This window comes from Coloeus monedula (genome assembly GCF_965178545.1).
Source record: "Coloeus monedula genome assembly, chromosome: 12".
Lineage (NCBI taxonomy): Eukaryota > Metazoa > Chordata > Aves > Passeriformes > Corvidae > Coloeus > Coloeus monedula.
In genome coordinates this window covers 9,084,174-9,103,087 of record NC_138792.1, presented here as the reverse complement: position 1 = coordinate 9,103,087, position 18,914 = coordinate 9,084,174, and the positions used below count along the sequence as shown (strand labels likewise).

General features: G+C 47.7%; 1 protein-coding gene across 3 annotated transcripts in view; it reads left to right on the top strand.

Annotated features, from left to right (window-relative positions):
* GAB3 (GRB2 associated binding protein 3) overlaps positions 1–18,914 on the top strand; it is a 63,426-nt gene that overhangs the window by 25,504 nt on the left and 19,008 nt on the right. The gene's annotated exons all lie outside the window — the stretch shown is intronic.

The following is an 18,914-nucleotide window of genomic DNA, read 5'->3' as shown; positions in this document are numbered from 1 at the left end:
CTGCCCACCAGGTGCTCTATGTTCAGTTGCCCAAAGGAATATCAGTAAAGGGCCAAGGCCATCCCTACTCCAAACTTAAAGAAAGGGGAGTCAGAAGCAGCCAGTCTGTGAGTGAGTCACGCAGGAGTACACGGGCACTTGTGATTTTGAGTAGTGATGAGTAAAATACAAGAAACAGCAAAAAGCTTGCTTAGAGAAGGCTTTGTTTGAAGTACATTTCCTTAATTCTTTGGGACATCCCAAGAGATCTGTTGAATGTTGAATGAGATGCTGAAAATATCTGACCTGTCAATGTCACCTGTAAAGGCTGCTAGAAGTCAATCAAAGGTGGAACGAAAGAGACACAGGACATCAAAAGATGCAGGGAAAGCAGGGCAGCCCTCACCTCAGCCTCGGTGCCTGCCCCACGTCACTGCCTGTGCTGGCAGCAGAGGCAGAGGAGTCGTGGAGGAGGAGGGGAAGGCTTGCACAACTATTGCTTGTTCTCATCATCCCAAAGGATCAATTTTCAGACCATTACCTACTTTCCCACACATGCAGACATACATCACTGATCCAGAGAGGATTTGTAAGTTACCATCTGAGGAATCACTATCAAAACACAGACACCATTTGCCTTAGGGTTGTTTGTGGTTTTCCAGTAATGGCTAATGCCCAAAGCCAGAAACAGCCCTGGCCCAGTTGTCCTACTGGGGACAAGGCACAGTGCTTCAACTTATTTTTCTCTAAGGCACAGCTGTGTCTTTGGGCTCCTTTAAATCTGTCTTCAGCTTAGTCACGGAGCAGAGGCTTTCTCCATTCCCGAGCCAGCCCGACAGACACAGCTATCTAGCAAGCCAGACTAGCCCTCTCCAGCACAATCGCAGGAAGTTATTCCAAGCCTCAGACAAATCCCATTTCTATCTCTGGAAGAGTAAAAGGTCAAAAAACACGAGGCTGTAGCTCTGCCAGCAGCACCAGCCCCAGCCGTCACAGCCCACGGCGGGGCTGAGCAGAGGGGACGCAAGCCCAGCGGCTGCCTCCCACCACAGCTCTGCCCTCCTGCCAGCACCAGTGGCTGCTGCCCACACGCCTCCAGGAGGTGTGTGGGGCTCCAAAAGGGCTTCAGGGGCTTGCGTCATTCCACAAGCAACCCCAGGAGAGGCAAGAAAGAAAGCATAAGTACCAGGTTACCAAAGCAGACTTTCCCTGGGAGTCAGCGGAGCCCTCTGGTCCCACCTATCACATTACTGTTGGCATCCAGCCACATCCCCATCCTCTCCCAGCAATAGGCAGCTTCATTAGCACAAGTCCTGATTAGCTCTTGCCCTCTGCTTGCAGTGTACTAGCAAAACAGGAGGTTTCTAGGGGTCTCTGCAATTCTTTAGCAGCAGCCACTGGCCAGCCATGCCCGTCACACAGCACTTTGGACATCGTGCTCTTGCTTTGGACACTGTGCTTTGGACACTGTGCTGTTGCACTGGCAGCTCCTGCAGTGGAAGCAGGGATGTGAGGCATTGTCTATCATCATTCCTCACTGCTCTCATAGGATTTCAGTAACGGCTTCTTCCCTCCTGTTGCTTTGCTGGCTTTTCTGCTTGGCTTCAGCCAAGGAGATACCTCATAACAATGCATACAATGGCCAGCCCACGCCGATGATTCAGAATGTGATGGGGCTACTCCACCCATAGTAAAAACTTGGTCTAATTTTGAGAAGCCCTTGCTGGAGGAGCTGTACCTTCCTCGTGGTGGGACCAGGGGTTTGCTCTCAGCCTTCTGCAGGTTGTGCTGTGTGTGAGCTGCCAGGGATGGAGCTGCTCCTCGGTGACATCCACTCCACAGAGCTGCAGCACCCAGTCCTTTCTCTGCATGGTCCTCACAGTTCATTTTTAATTTGTCCTTCCTTCAGCTTTCCTGCTCCTCCCATTCCTGTCTTTCCAATTTTCTTACCCATTTGGGACTCCCCTACTCTCCCCTTTTAGCTCTTACTTTAACTATGCCTTTGAAAAGACTTCTTATTCTGTAGTCTTCCTTTGCTCCTAGAACATAAACACCCTTGAAATGACCTCTCTAAACAAAGCCTGCATCCCTTCTCCCACCACTACCTACAAGCACCATGTTGATACCCACATGCTGTCACTCCTAAAGTAACATCAGGCAGGAGCCTAAATGGCAGAGCTGGGGAGCAAAGCATTGCCTTCTAAAACAGAAGTGGATCTGAGACCGGTTATAAACAGAATAATCTGCATGGCTCCCAAGCACCACATTTCAGCTGAAGGCAGCCACAGGGAAAGTCTGCTTTTTCTGCAATAGGCTGAGCACTGTAGGTTCAGTGCAGAGCAAGGCTGTTGCATATGGTTCCTTTGTTGTGAACGTGTCTGTCTCCACACCCTCCTAAGGTAAATGCTTTGAGCAGGGCTTTCTTAGCCAGTGTGAAAGCACCGACTGTCCAGGATTCACACTCTTTGAAACAAGCTGAAAGTAAACTGTTGAGCACACACCTTTAGTTATTTAACCACGCTGCGGCTGGGGCATCACTGGTGGGAGGAAGAGGAGAACTCAACAGTGACTGGGAAGGGAGTGCAGTGTCCTCAACACAGGAGAGCCCTGTGGATCAACTCTGCTTGCACATTCAGCTGATCAGGAAATGGTTGTATCTGTGGAGAATTTTGAATTTTTATGTGTCTGCATTTTGGTTGGAGGAGATCTTAGTGTATAAGGCTGTCTTGGCATTTTTGCTGCTAGTTTCTCTGTCTTCATTAATCTTTCCCATAGGATTAGAAGCAATAAAACCCACTTCAAAACTGAAAATTATTTCAAAATTCAGCAGAGGAACTCCAAAGCAGCTGGAATTTCACTTCAACTCCTGTTTTGCAGTTCAAGTTGACAGCATTCAAGCAGTTCAAGTATTAGCATCAGCCACACTTACATTTGCTTCCTTGCATATGCAAGCACTGCAGATTATGCAGATGACTGTACACTTTTGGTTTTGAAGATTTATAGAATTTGGGCTGGCTGAGGTATGGTTTTAAAGCCAGTTGACCAACTCTTCCCATCAGAGGAAAGCAGAACACAGACTTTTTGGTCATTACCAAGGTCAGGTGGGGGCCTTTCACCCCAGCACAGCACCATAGCCTCGCCAGCTGGTTGGGATTGCATCGTCCTAGGGAGCTCTCACTGCAGCCTCACCAGGGCTACAGCCAGATGTGATTCAGGTGCCCCAGATGTGCTTCAGGTGCTCCCCAGACGTCAGGACGCAGGGGGAGCAAATGTACAGATATTTCCCTGAGGGCAGAAGGTATGTAGGTGACCATGCACAAAGGTGGTGGCACTGACCTGCCATGCTCGGCTGGGAGGGGCTGGGAGGGCACAGGTCACGCTAAGGTGAGGCAGGGGAATGGGCAGGAAAGGGGACAGCCAAGGAGCTTGTGCAGCTCTTCATATTCCCCATTTGCTTGCAGCCTTGGCGTAGGAGAGGGTGGCTGGGTGGAGGCATGACAGACCCTTCCAGCCACACCTTCACGGGACACAGCAGCCTGGGTGTGAAGGATCCCTCACTCTTTAGCTGCAGACACCAGGAGGGCGCAAGAAGGCACCTCTCCCTGCAGCACGTCCCATCTGTCTCTGTGTTTCCCCAGTGCTTGTTCAAACAGCACCAGCAGCAGAGGCAGTGGCACACCCCCACACAACAGCAGTCCAGTCTTGATGCCTTCTCCTCCTTCCTGGTCCTTTCCCTGGCTGCTTCCAGGGAGCCCTGGTAAGACAAGGCAGCCAGCAGCATGCACCGAGCAAATGATGCAGTCACAGTCTGCATCCACATCCTTACTGCTCCCTGGTGACCTCATTTTCTGGGTGTAGCTCAGAGTGCATAAACCACAAAAAAAAAAAAAAGGGGATAGGGAAGGGAGGAGAAGAGATAGAGAAGAAGTTGCAGAAAAGCAGAAATAAACGCTGTAGTTTTGAAAATGCCTGTGGAAAAACCCAGCTGGCTCATTGTCCTCACTTTTGTAACAGTAACATTGATCCTATTTCACCATCCCACAAGCACATACTCTTCTGATAGCTTTCCTGTTTAAAAAAGACATGTATCCAGATAGGCTGCACAATACCACTGCCTTCAACCACGTTTACCAGTTTACATTACTAAGAACCTGGATTTTGGTGTTTCATAGATTAGTGTGCTGACAGGTTGAAAAATGATAGAAAGGGAGCTATTACCCTTCTCCCACATTGCTCATATTTAAGACATTGCTGAGCACATTAATTGCACGTTGTTCCCAATAGATCAAGCTGAACTTTCATTTCTGAAATCTGTTTTTACTCCCAAACTGTTCCACTATTTGTGGAGTTTGGCAGTGAGTTTTACTCCTGCCATACTCACAAAAAAATCTGCATTACAAATCGCTGTCAACTGGCTGAACATAACCCCAAAGAGAAGGCACCTGCTCAGGAAAGCTGGCCTGTCCTCTTGAAAGCTGCAGCTTCATCAGCTCACAGCAATGAACCCTTCTGGGTGTGAAATCCATGGGATTCTGCAGACATGAGCACTTCTATTTTTCTCTCTTTTCTCTCCTTTCTGTTTGGGGAGCCCTTGTTGCTCTCCCTGGCACCAGCAGCCCTCCCAGGATTTCACATGTAGGACCTGGCCTTTCAGAGCAGAGGGAGGGCCACAACCAGCTGGTGAGGAGCAGCTCTGCTCCTGCCTTTCGCTATCCCCATGGCCAGAGTGGGGATGCTCAGGTGCTCACACAGGGTAAAGTGGGCAGTGGGCAGGCAGAGGTGGGTACACAGCCAGGCAGTGCAATCCTTGCATCACACCTCATCCTTTTAGTGCCACATTGAATTTGGGCCTTCTACACCACAGCAGGAGACAGCAGGACACTACCCAGTACTGGGTTAGGCACATTCCTGAGTAGCACCAATCTGCTGCCCACAGGCCAGCAGTAGGAAGCTGGTTTGGGGCATCCTGAAGTTACTGCCTGGGTGTGCAGTGTGGTCTAAAATCCACAATGTCCATGCAAAGCCAGGTTTGGCAAGTCTGGGGCATTTCCTGTGAAATAAATAATGGTCCATAGTTGTTTTAATGCTGCTGTGATCAGAGTTCAAGCCTGTAAATATGCTGGGATACCAGAATTCAGAGTGTTAAAGTGTGCAGCATGCCAGAAGTAATTGTTTTCCTTCTGCAGCCCGTTGTAGTCAGATGTTGAGGAAATGATTTAATATTTCTGAACATGTTGTGATTTCATCATTTGATTCAGCAAGGGAAGTTTGAGAAGTCATGTAAATGAAGATAAACTTTAAATATGCTCTTAGGAGTTTATTTGCCACGCTGAGTTTTTTCAATAGCAGTGCTGCGGACATTCATGTCTCCACATCCAAGCAAAAGTTGCAGTGGTGACAGTGGGCTGAAAAAGCTTAGCCTATATGTGGTTTGCAATGGGAAGAACCAGTCTCAGGAGGTGAGAAAGAACTGAGGATGAGCATGCTTCCTCATGAGGGGAAGAAGTGGTGCAGACACTGATCTCCCGTCTGGTGACCAGTAAGAGGACCAAAGAACAGCATGAAGCTGGGTCAGGGTAGGTTTAGGTTGGATATCAGGAAAAGGTTCTTCCCCCAGAGGGTGTCTGGGCGCTGGAACAGACTCCCCAGGGAAGTGGTCACAGCACCAAGCCTGAAAGAATTCAAGAAATGTTTGGACAATGCTCTCAGGCACATGGTGTGACTCTGGGGATGGTGCTGTGCAGGGCCAGGAGCTGGACTCAGTGATCCTTGTAGGTCCCCTCCAGCGCAGGGTGTTCTGTGATTCTGTGAGCAGCACAGCTCAGGACCCACACACAGTCCCGAGTCTGTGCCAGAGGCCGTGGGTTTGTGCCCTGCTGCTCATTCCCAGCCCCACTGGAGCATTCTGCTCCACAGGCCAGTGTGAAGTAGGCAGAGCCCTGAGAAAAAAGGCGCAGGTCTGCAGAATTTCACAGGCAGCATTGCCTTCCCAGAGCGGAGCAGAGGAACGCGCAGTTATCTCCTAAGCATGGGAAGTTTACACAAGGCATGTTTGGATACTCAATCTGACTTTAACCAGCTGACTTTTGAAACACACCTAAAATGTGAAGGAAAGCGGAGCTCACAGGGTGCTATTTCTTCAAACCCTTTGTCCTGAAACCCTCTTTCCTTGGATGACACACAGGGCCCAACAGCAACAGAAAAAGTACCGACAACTCAGAGAGAATTCTTAAACAAAAAAAGAGAAAACCTGGCACAAGGAGCATTGCTTATATTTTTCCTAACATTTATGTATTTTAAAATAAAAAATGACAGGCAGTGGATGCTGTATATTATGAGCCATGTGAGTGATGACCACTTTTACACAAACTAAGGAGAACAAAAAAAAAAAAGTCTAAAAATGTTTAAAAACCAGCTCTGTCTCCTGTGAAGTGTAAAGCAGAGACTAATTTAAGACAGCTTTTAAAGAAGAAAACCCAGGCCTGGAGATGGAACACTGCCTAGAGAATAATTAAAGGTTAAGCAACACAATTTAGTTGATGAGAAGACAGGTGAAAACAGCAGAACCGCAATCAAAATATATTTTAAAATTCCATAGCATAGCTGGTTTTCTAATAATGTACTTTGAAATGAACAAATGGGTGTAAAACCAGCTACTGAGCACTTTCAGCCACCTCCAGAGTTGTTGAGATTCAACTCAACCCGCTTTAAAGGAAGCATGGGCCACCTAAATATACCTCCTTTAAAACACATCAGTCCTTGCCTATATGCAAGGTAGAGACTTCATCCAGCACATTCCACCGTCTGTTTTGGTTTGTGCCTTGCCCACACACTTGGTGTGCTTTTAAATACAATTATAATATTTACTAAATAGGTCTGACAAATAACTCTTAGTTTATAATCTGGTTTGTTTTCTGTAAATATTCACCGAGGGAATCTGGCCGGTGATGACTGGCTTTGGCTGAGCATCTGAATCACACAGCGCTGCTTCCAGTTGGAGGCTGCACAGACCTGATTGCTGGAACAGCATTTCTGGGACAAATACAGACCTTTCCAAGCTTCCCTTTATTTCCCCATCATTTGTTTGTTTTCTGCTTGCATTCTGACAGCTCTCCCAGTGCAGCAGACACTCTCTGCTCGTGCAGGAGCCCTGGCAGCCCGTCGTGGTACCCGGCTCGCCCCTCCGCCCGTGCTTCTGTAAGAGCTGGGTGTTTGTGCTGCACAATGCCTGCCCTGACCAGGCGTGGCCAGGGTAAGAGCTCTGGGGGCAGCCTGCCTTCCCCCCAACAGGGACTTTCACCATGCCTGCAGTCACCAGCAGATATTTGCTCTCTGGCTGGAGAAAAATCAGTTGAGGGCAGCCTGTGTGCAACCCACAAAAGCCAGGCTAGACCCATGAAGGGAGAATTCATCTTCTGATGTGGTTGGTAGAAATACTGCTCATAAGTCCAGAGGCAGATTTCCTTTATTCAGATAATTTCTTCATATCATGTTTCCATTTTTGGGAATCTCTGAATTTCTCAAAGCTTCCTGTCAAGAGGAGGACCTGGCCCCCTCGGAGCAAATGGGAGCGTTGCCATTTACATCAGTGGGGTTTAAATGTCATCGCAAAGGCCGGGTGGTTCCCGTGGGACTGATTTCAAGCCAATACGTAGATCCGAGAGATCTTTGAGTCTGTGTAGCTTGGAGCATGCAATTAAATCAGTGCCCCCCCTCCACATGCCTAAAACCAGAGCTCATCTGGATACTATATAGCTGCTGTTGTGAGATTGGACCTATTCCTATTTTTCTTTCTATCTTTGTCCATATGTGCAGAAAGGTTGATTCTTATTTTCAACAAAAGTGACCTGTTCTCTACGACAAGTCCTCCCACACATGGGCGCCTCCTCCCTGTTTTTCTGCCTGCCTCCCGCACACTTCCTTTCTCCAGGCAATTTTAGGAGTGAAATGAAGTGCAAAGGTCAAAGTCTTTGCAGCGTGTAGCCGTGAAGTCAATAAGGATGTAAAAAAGAACAGCCCAGCTGTGGCCCGAAGGGGCTGTGGAGGATACGGCTCTTTACTCCCGTGCACACCCAGATCAGCTGAGCAGGACACTGAACGTAGGGGCATTTCCTGAACCTTGTTGTTATGTTCAGGCAAAAGTGCTACAGCCTAAACATTTGCAGCTTTTATTCTGCTCCTGCTGGCTACTCTACTTTTCTTCATTAGGTCTGACAGCTTATTGTTGAACTTTTTTTTTTTTTTAAGTGGTGTTGTGGTCCCTTACTAAAAGAGTCACTTTGCCCAATTTCCTGTTTATGCTGGAGCTGCAGCATCATGTGAGCACAGACAGTTGTAGATAGGCTGGCGACTGTTGCTGACCTCACACCACATGTTCAGTTAACAAGGTGAAACAGCAAAATTTGTTCTGTTTGTGTACAGAATACTGAGAAAACTGCCAGTTCCAAGTAAAATAGAGAGAGAGGGACTCCTGATAGCCTGAGGCAGGGCGCAATCTCCAGGCAGCTCTTTCTAGTCTTTAACTGCTTTGCACATCTGTATTCACATTGTGTTCGCAAATGACAAGAAAGGGGATTAGCCCCAACTCTCCTTCTTCCCTTAGCAAAGCAGGTTTGGAGTCCTTCCATAAAAGCTATTAGTTTAGCAAATTTGCTCAAAATTTGTCCAAACTTCAGTCCCTTTGGTATATACATTTTCCTATACTTGTTTCCAAAAATGACTGAAGACTCCTGTGACTTAGCTAGATTCAGTTATTCAGCAGATGCTTATATCCAGCATTTGTATTTCAGAACTGTTGTTTCTTAACCTGGGAGCAACCTATTTTTCATTAAGATCTCAAAGATCCATGCAGAGTCTTCCAAAAATCCTATAAGACCGTGGAAGACTTTTGGATTAAAGCCATTCTAAGAAACCAAAATTTACCACTATTCAAGATTATAACTTATTACTGAAGTTACTACCAAAGAATTAATTATGAACAATTCAGGGGGATCTTAAGAGTTTCCAGGCCATTTTATACAAGCACTTTTTATGTAAAAGTCGGAATTCCTATCAGGCAACTTAAAGCTCCAGCGGCATTTTTTCCACTAACAGAAAACAAAGCTAATAGTTAAATCCAGAAAGACCTGTGTCAGTGTATTAAGCTTCTCCTTTCACTCTGTTTTCAACTTGTTTCTGTAAAAAGCCCAATCCTGCATCCTGAGAAATCTGACTTTTATTTTTTAACTGACCAGAGGAGTGGCACCAAGCCAGACCAGCAGTTCTCTGTCCATCGACCTCTGCCACCATATGCAGGTAAAAAAGGGTTTCAGAAGCAAAAGTGTCACTTCAGATTGGCTGCAGCCAAATGCACAGATGGGAGTGCATCCCCGTGGGTGTGTGGAGAAACAGCCTGATTATCAGGAACACAGTGTAGCTTCAGAGGCAGGTGTATCCTGTGACAGGTGAGCAAATCACAACATATGGAGGCTGTAACCATCATGTACCAGTTGTCAAGTGCTTTAGGATTCAAAGGTGAAAAAAGGCACTCCAGAAACTTAAGCTGCATTCAGGGTGATAACAATGTCATTTTAAATGCTACATATAAACATGCTGTGAGGGAATATGGAACTAAAACTCTTGGCCAGCTGGCGAGGCTGTAAACATCTTCATGTAAAGAGTCCTGCCTGTAAGTCTTCACTGTCAGGGAGCTTAAATGCTTGCAAAAATGTAGCAGCAGTCAGAAGGTGTCGTTTGAGGGGCAGCTCAAAGCAATTAATGTTTCACTGTGCCTGCCCTTGGGAAGGAAAATTGTCCTGGAGGAGCAGAGGGCTCTGGGTGGGAGGAGGCCCTTGGATGGCAATAATCACTCCAGTGCTGTCTTCTGCTGCTGAGAACTCTGCTATGAGCTGTTTATTTTACATCCCCACAAAGTGAAAAAGAAAGACAAAAGGAAACAGAGGGTATGAGGATGTTCATGAGGGTGTTCATGATGTGAGTCAAGTCCAACCGTGGTGGCCTGGCACTTTGGTACCCCCTGCCTGGCATCACAGGCTGCAGGGATACAGGTGGGACAGGGTCCACCTGCCTGCCCAGGGTGGGGGCAAGGTCAGCTGGCCAAAATCAGCATCCCTCCACCCAGGGCTTTGGTTCACCCATTGCAGCATCCTCTTGATGAGAGCTGGCAGTCCAGTGGAAGTGCTGGCAGCCCAGACGGACGGTGGCCATCCTGGGGCCAAGGCTATTCCCAGCCCTGTGCAGATATCACACCACAGCTGACTTTCTTTTCCTTAGCCTGATTTTTCATCAGTTCTCCAGATCGATTTGGGCACAGCTTTACAGTGATGCTGAGTCACAAAAATTCCCGTTGTTTCCTGAAAGTGAGTGAGACCGTCTTTACCATCTTGTTAGTCCCAATGAACCACAGCCAAGTGCAGCTGGGAAGTTACTTCATTTTCTTATTAATACCAACTGTGCCTTTTTCCTGGCACCCCGCAGATGCCGTCGGGATTGCCAGCTGGCCCTGGTCCCTTGGTGCTCCTGACAAACCCCCCTCGGCCACAAGCCTCTCCTGAGAGGTGCAGCCCTCGGGGCATGGCTGGGCTCCTGCCCTGGGGTGGCATCAGTGCTGATTTCATATTGACTGATCCTTGTACTTTCTATAAATGAGCTCAAAGAGGCCTGCACATATTTCCAGGGCAGCTGTTCGCAAGGAAAGCTCCAAGCTTTCAACACCACTGCTGTCAAGATAGGAGGAAGAACAGAGGTGGGATGCCCTGGGCTGGCAATGGGGAGGGCAGCTCATTGACTCCATGCCTGCTGCAGGATGTCACTGTTAAAGAAACACATTGAAAATGGATTGCCATCCTGCCACCACTTCTTGGGTGTTTTGCTGGTTCGTGTTTCACAGGCAAGGCTTTGTCAGCCCAGAGACACATCCATAGCCTCGGGACAGTGGTGAGCAGTGAGATCTGTCAAGTGTTGGGGTGACACTCAGGTCCTGCCTGCCCCACACACCTCAGGTCAGGACCCTGTGAGGCCATTTGACGTATTTGAGCCCCCTGGGTGAAGTGAAGCTGTGGTGGTTTTCTGCTGTGGCAGTATTTGTTGTAGCTGGGATCAGTCAGTGAGCTTTTCCCCATAGCAAGATCTTGTGGGATGAGATACTCCATCAGCATCTCCCCCTGCAAACTCCAGGGACTCATGTGGGCAGCATGACCACAGCACCCACATTTCTTCCTGTGGGAGAGCCCCTTGACACCAACCTACCAGGAGCCATGGGGAAAGTGAGGAGAGCACAGCAGTGCTGCTCCCCTTCAGCCCACAGAGTCATGTGAGCAATCCCTACCTGCAGGAGGAGCAAAGGGACACTGTGCCACCTTGCCAGTGTCCTCAGGGGAAGCCTCTCATCAAAATGACTGTGAGAAGCACAGTGCTTTACTGCTCTTATTAAAGAACAGGGCTCATGAGTGAAATTATATTTCTTCATCCAAGTGTCTGGCTCCTTTCTCCCTTCCCAAAATGAAATGGTTTCATTACTGATTTTACTTTCAGAACTTGTTTTCTTATTTTCTGCAAGTATTTTAAGAACTTAAAATTCCGAAGTTTTTGGGTCACTCTGACTTCGACCCCTCACACCAGCACAAACCCATTAGAGTTACAAAGAATCTTCATGTTTATCAGATAGCAGTGACTCATTCTGTTGCAGATGTTTGTTTATGTAAAGCACCATAAATATTATGGATTAGGATGTAGAGCAGGCAATGGGAATATGTGTAGGTTAGCAGGCAACATATGACTCGGGGATTTTTTTCTCCATTTTTAAATTGTGTGTCATTTTTTTTCACAAACCACAGATTTCTTCATGTAAAGAAACAGAAACAAAGGACACCTCTCAGCTTCTACAGGATGTCCTCTAAGGTGCTTTATTACAAAGCTCTCATTGCACTTAAAGTGCAGGAAATTTTCTGACTGGTGTTTTTAGTCAATTAACGTAGCTGTATCACCTTGAAAGGAAGAAGGTATTTCCCATTGCACTGCGCACCCGTCACGTCTCCTCCGAGGGCTCATGCTGACTTTCTTGAAAAAAGATTCATTTAGAGTCATTCTGAAACTTACCAAGGTGAGAAAGAAAAGTGACTCAATAAAGGACCATGATGTAGCAGATGGAAATCCAGTGTTAGGGTGTAGCCTGTCCTGATCCCGTTGTGTGATGGCCCTTTGCACAGGATGGGCCAGACCATTTGTCTGTGTGGAAAGTTGTTTTGTATGGAAACACTGGTTAGCTCAGAGCTTTTTCCCACCAGAGCTGAGCCCTAGCCTTGAGAAAGCAGAAGTGCAGTGGGCATGAACAGGCAGGGGAAGGATGCCTTTCCAGCACCACTGGGAATGCCCCTCAACTTCAGGCACCCAAGCAAAGGGAGAAAAATGACTGGAAAAAATATCTTATTCTATTCTCTAGGTTAAATAGAATTACATGCCTGTGGAAGCAGGGGAAGGGCCTAAGGGAGGAGTCTCCCTCTCTGAAACTGAGTATTTATTGATTTTTCTTTCCCAGTCATAAACTATGAGTTTCAGCCTCTCACTGCTGACGACATTTGTGAGAGCTGAGTTGAAAATAAGGGAGACAAAATCCAAGAGTAGCATTAAACCAGTGAGTGATGGGCAATGAGCTCATCTGCTCCCAGAGTGCTCCTCAGGGACACTCTGGAAGGGACAAGCAGGCAGCCTCATCAGGGAGAGATTAATTATGCAGAGCTGATGGGTGCTGCAGACCAACAGCCACAACTGAAAACAGCAAAACCATAACTCCAGCTGGGGGACAGTCTGGCTGGTTTAAGAGGTCTTTTCCATCTGATTTCTGTGAGTGAGTAAATCAAGTGTTATTACTGAGCACTGCAGGCTGCCAAGGCAGGAGCCTTTCTGCAAGGCTCTCGCAGTCCGAGGAGCATGTGCTGCATGGGACTGGCCCTTTACTCTGGAAAGAGTGGCACAAAGAGCTCCCAACAATGTCCCCTTTGAACACGAGGATGTTTGCTGGGAGCTGGTCCCGACTCCTTGCCGATCCCTCTTGCAGGGACAGTGCTCTGCAGCCCTGACACCTCCCACTCTGTGCAGGCAGGGAACCTCTGCTAACATATATGGTCTTAGTGGGCTCAGAATCAGCTGCTTACAAACCTGTCTACATATGAATTTTAACTTCCTCTTTTGGGCCATTTATAGCAAATGCTATAAAGTTCCGCTTAACTTCTTTTTTCCACAGGAATTGTTTAAAAACTGTTCTTTAAAAAAGACAAGCTGTGAAAACTTGTCTCAAGTACTGGCACTCCTGTGGGACTGTCATCCTGCAGCTCTGCTAGTTCTCTTTCCCCAAGGGTGGTGGGTTAAGACATGGGCTCACAGTGAGTGGCAGGAGGAGTGGCACTGAAATTCATAGCCCTCAACCAGCTGTGGGAGAGAAGCCATACCAAACCCTTCTCCAGTGGGATTTGCTGCTTTCCCCTCTCCAAGGGATTTTGTGGGGTGAGAGCAATCCCAAATAGTCAAGCCTTTTGCAGTCATCCCCATCACTGAGCTCTCAAACTCTTCTTTGAGTTCCAGAGGCCCTGCAGCAGGCCTGGGGACCAGCACATGTCCTGTGCCAGCAGCACAGCTGTGAGGCCACGAGGCAGGCGAGGAACCAGCACACAGCCACCCTTCTTTCTGCTTCCCCCTGCCATACCCTTTGCTGCATTGTGTAAAATGAAGATTATCCTCATGGGGGAGTTGTAAGCATTAATATAGCTGGTCAAGAATTTCATGTTCGTTGGTTGTTCTGTGTTTTGTTGTTAAAACCAGAAAAAAATCAAAACCCACAGGGCAATTTACATTTCAGGCCAATTTACCTCACTGAGCTTGTACGTCCTCTAATAAATTATTTAGATCTTAAATACTGGATATGTTGTACAAACAAACGAGAACATGGTCGTCAGGCAGAAGGTAAGCGATGAAGGTCCTGGGCTAAACCTTTTCAGCTCTCATTCTGCCTTGTTCACTAGCCAGATGCTTTTCAGCCCAGAATAGGTTTGCTCGTGGCCTGTTTTGTCTGACACTGCTGAGGTAGATCAAATGCTCACATGTAAGAGCAGCCCTCTAAACCTCACACCACTCATGCAGCAGAAGCAGAGACATCAGATTGTGGAAGGAGCAATCTCTTTCCTAGAAACCCTACTGAAATGGAAATAGAGCTGTTCCTCCCCCTTTCAGATGTGGCTCTGGAATTCCCAAAGTCAAAAATTCAGGAGCAAGACGAAAACACTGATAGCTTGTGTTACACAAAGGAATGTGCTGGCAGCCAACCAATGCTGCTGCAAATTCTTTCTTTCTTTTGGCATCGAACTGTTTCACTTACGAAGGGCAGATGAAAATTGTTCTAGATTGATGTTGGCTCTTGTCTGATGGTAGCTGTGTTTCTCTGATACAGCCTTCTCTCTAGTGGCCACAAAGCTTTGGAGGACATGTATACTTCCAATCATCCTATCACTCCTTCATCAAGAAAATAATCATTTCAGGAGGCCCCCAAATGAATGTAATAGTTTGGATGCAATATTCTGGATGCATAGAACCTTTCCATAGTGTGATTGAGGAGCCTAGGCTGAATCCCAGGAATCAGTACCCTATTGAAGTATATACTTCATCTCAGCCATGGGAGTGCAGTCTTTCACCCTTAAATTGATCCACATTCTCTTGTAAATTTGGCAGCGTGTGCAGCTCCAGACTAAATATTGGCAGATATTATTGGCTCTGATCAGCTGAAATAAATCTCTCCTCACCACAGCCCTGCCAGTCTGGCCCTGCTGCCTCCTCGGGTGTCCCCACTGGCCTCAATCAGGGGCTCGAAGGTGCTCTCTTAGCCTGGTACCGACACCCTCAGCAGACAGGGGGACAGTCCCGTAACAGGGAAAGGAGGAGGCAGCCTTGTGACTGGGAAATGGTAAAAAGGAAACTACTGAGAATGTACAACTGTGTAAAACCCACTGCGCTCTGCCGTGGGGCTGGGGTGGGCACTGGAGAGCAGCACGAGTGCCTGCCCTGCAGATGGGGCCTGTGGGGTGCCAGGCACCCTCTGCACCAGCATGTATGAGCTATTAGGGCCCTGAGAGACAAAAGCTGCTGCTGCTGTCTTGTCTGGCCAAGGCTTGTCACTGCTGGGCTCCCAGTGACCCCAGTGTGCTGCATCTCCTTACCCCAGGGAAAGGAGGTACACAGCAGATTGCAGGCAAATGCCAGGAAAATGAGGAGAGGATATTTGACTCGCAGATAACAGCTTCCTGCTGAAAGGTGTGCCACAACCAAAACCCCTGCTTTGCCTGTGCCACGGGACAGGGTGAGTCCTGTGTATTGGCAATGGCAAAGCTGCTCCTGTCCACTTGCAGGCATGCTGCAAGTGGCTCAAAAACCCTGTGCATTATCACTCAGCATTGTAGGATAAGGAAAAGGGTTATGGAGCCAACATTTTGTGGGTAAAGGCACATATTGGGGAATGTTTCAGAATGGAAATTAATCTGAGGAGACAGTGATGGGACTGGATATGTCAAATGTGAGAGGATGTGCAAAAGATAGTCTTTCAACCCCACTCATGCAGGTGACTGGGTCATGTCAGCAGCTGATGCCACTTTTTCCTTAGAAAGTGGAGGACAGGAAAAGGAGCCTGGAGAGGTGAGGTGTGAATGCACTGTGTGTGTGGGGATGCAGTTTGATGGTACAATGAAGCTGATGTTATAAGCAAACACCCAGGGAAGAGGCGGTCCCATCCCTTCCCACCTTTCTATGCCCTCCCTGGTGCTGGCCTGCCTGTGTCCAGCCAAGGCTGGATGCTGGGGCAGTGGGCTGGCAGCACTCCCCATTTTCCAGTGCTGGATGAGGCAGTGTCCACTGGTTTTGCTCCCTCAGACGGCTCTTTGGTGTCAGGCATAGAGCACCCCTGGCACAGGGCAGCAGGTGAGCTCGCCAGGTGGTTCCAGCAGAGTCCCCATCATCCTGTGCCACTGCCACCCTGCCATGGCACCTGACTTCAAGAAGGGTTGAGCGCTTAAATGTCTGTGAAGATCTGAGTGTGCAAATGTTGGTTCACCTGCACTGCTGGCTCAGGCTGTCATCCCTCGGTGCCTGTCCCTCCCCTGTGCTCCAGGATCAGCAGTGGGTTGGCAGCACGGGCAGGTATTTGCTTTGGTCCCTGCAGCTCCATGAGGTTCTGAGCCCATTAATGTTTGGGGCACTCAACGGTGGCAGCCAAGAGCTGTCAGCTTGTTCGAGCTTGTGGTATCACCAAAGGGCAGTTCCTCTGTCTCACTCCACCCCCACTTCCCTGCGTGTTTCTACAGTCCCTGTGTAACCCCCACAAGAAAAATCTACTTGTTTTTCAGCTGCCCAGGGGCTGCTTGGCTGCCTGGGCCCCACCGTGAGCCTGGGGAAGGTGCTGAGGGCCACCCTGTGGGAGATGGAGTGGGGGGCCCACCCTTCCCAAGGGCAGTGCAGATTTGGGCAGCTATCTGGCATTGTTTCCCCTCAGCCCTGTTCTCACGGCTGCTCAGCTGTGATAGCCGGTGTTTTCTCTCAAAGACTCAGCCCTGCTCTCCTCTCCCATCATGAGCCACTCTGGCCGGGCACCTCTCCCTCTCCGGTCTCACAGCAACAGCCCAATGATAAACCTGATCAAATTGTGTATTTACAGGGAAACAGGTCAGCAGGCAGCTTCTCAGGGTTAGACCCAAACCAGCAGAGCCACAGCCCCTCACACACACCACAGCCAGCCTTTGCCTCCTAACGGAGGCACCATAGGCTTTTCCACATAGCACAGCAGCAGTTTTCTCCTTTATCTCACCAGCTGCCCAGGTTGTGCTATACACAAGCCACACACTTCTTTAGAATCATGAAAATCAAAATGCTTGGAAACAGGATCAGGTACTGGGCTGTGCTGCCTCAGGGTGTTGTAGCAACCACCAGCAGGTAGCCCTGACCTCCCACTTTTCCCCAGCTGCCAGCTAGGGGAGACAGTTGCCTACCCCATCTCCTCCCTCCTCAGCTTGCTCAGATGCAGGTGATTTCTATCCAATTTCCATCAGCAGGAGCCAGGTGTATTTAAGCTGCAGGGCTGGTAGCTTTGTTAGGGGGTGGCTTTGTTGTTTGGATTTTTCTACTTGCTGCCTTAGCAGCCTGCTTCTCTGGGAGGCAAAGGAGCAGTTCTAGTTTGTCTCACAACTGAAGCATTTCTCTTTGGTTGTTTAGAGGTGGGAGTGTGTTAGGAAGTGAGACTTTCTGCCCTGATCCATCTGTGGGGGGTGCCTTGAGCCTGTGCAGGATTTGGATTGCAGGTGATAGGGATTTGGGCTCTTTTCAGTACTGTGCATGAGGTACCTGCTGGCCCATGTTCCAGTGTTGTATCTGGCTAGTCCAGAAATTTTCTTCTCCATTAAACATTTTTCTTTTGTTTCTGTTTCCTGTGTATGTTTCTCTTTTTCCCTGGCATCCACAAGATTAGAGTTGTCTAAGATACATCAGTAACCTGTTATCTCTAGTTACTTCTGACAGAGATCAAATCGCTTTCAAACTTCAATAGATCAATGGTGGCAAGACTTAATTTTCTTTGTGCAATATACTTTGTACCTCATCTCTGCTTCCTGTTTATTCCTGATGTGATGCCCTAGTCTGTAAGCACCTGTTACACACAGGCTTGCTCAGCCTTGCAAGGGCTTTTTCTGGGATATTTCATTCTCTGGTCTCTGAAGAATCATTTGCTTTCAAAACAGATTGAGGTGCTGACAGGCTGAACAGACTTACTTCTTAGATAAATTTTTGGGTGAATATTGACAGACACTGAAAACTGGCTGCACTGTAAGAAAAAAATAATTTGGAGTACAAAAAGAAATGCTTTTTCCTGACTTAATGATTGTTGATATTTTTTTGTTGCTCATTTTTGCTATCACCATGCCTGTGGGAACTTGGCATCAGCAAAACCTGTAGTGCCTGGATTATCTTAAACTGTGCCAGTAAGGACTCTTACATCTTACTGTAAGCAGTCTAAACTCAGTTATTTTGTCTTAAGATTGAATGGTTGCCTGTCTTTAAACTGACAGATCCACTCTTTGCAAAAGAAGTGTGATTTTTAACTCAAACACAAGCTACCACCCGGATTTACATCATTGTGACAAAGTCCTTTTGCAAACAGTTCTTGGGTAAGATCCAGGTAGGGAGGTTGTGGTAGTGGTTGTTTGGATGTTTCTTTCAGCAAACTTTTAACTCAGATGGAGGCAGGTAAAGCAGCCGGTGTTTGTGCAGTTGTTGGAGGTCCCTGGGCAGCATGTGAGCCCCTGCACCTTTCCCAGGTTTCCATCAGAGCTGAGGCAGCTGCAGCCTTACTTTTGGCTGCTCCCTGGCCTGGCTGGTTTGGGCACGACGTATCCAACAGCTTTTATGGAGCTCGGCAGGGGCAAAGGTCCTAATGTCTTATTTTGGCCTTTTTTCTGTGGGACAGAGATTAGGATTGATTTCTTCTGGCCCTCAGAGTAGGTGTATTGGTGACAGCTATAATCAACACAGAGGTGCTTATACTGTTGATGAACAAAAACAGCTGCAGAACTAAAAATGGAAAGTATATTATTTTGTTCCTGGGAACAGGCATATAGTTTTATAGAGTGATGCTGCATCTGCCAGGACTTCATTTAAGCCTGTATGGGACCCATACCTTCAGTCACAAGGGTCAAAAAACATCAGTGGTTGCCAGGTTTGTTTTAGGTTGACAATGCCTGTGTAAATAATCGTCATTTTGTAAGGTGCTGAAGTTTTCTGTTTAATTTTTAGCACTACAACTCCCTTAGGGTTTGTTTTGGGCTTTCAGAAGTAATTGGCAGCTCATTAAAAGCTTTGTAATAGCACTGAAAACCATAGGAGGGAAGCTGCACAGGGTATCTAGAGCCCTG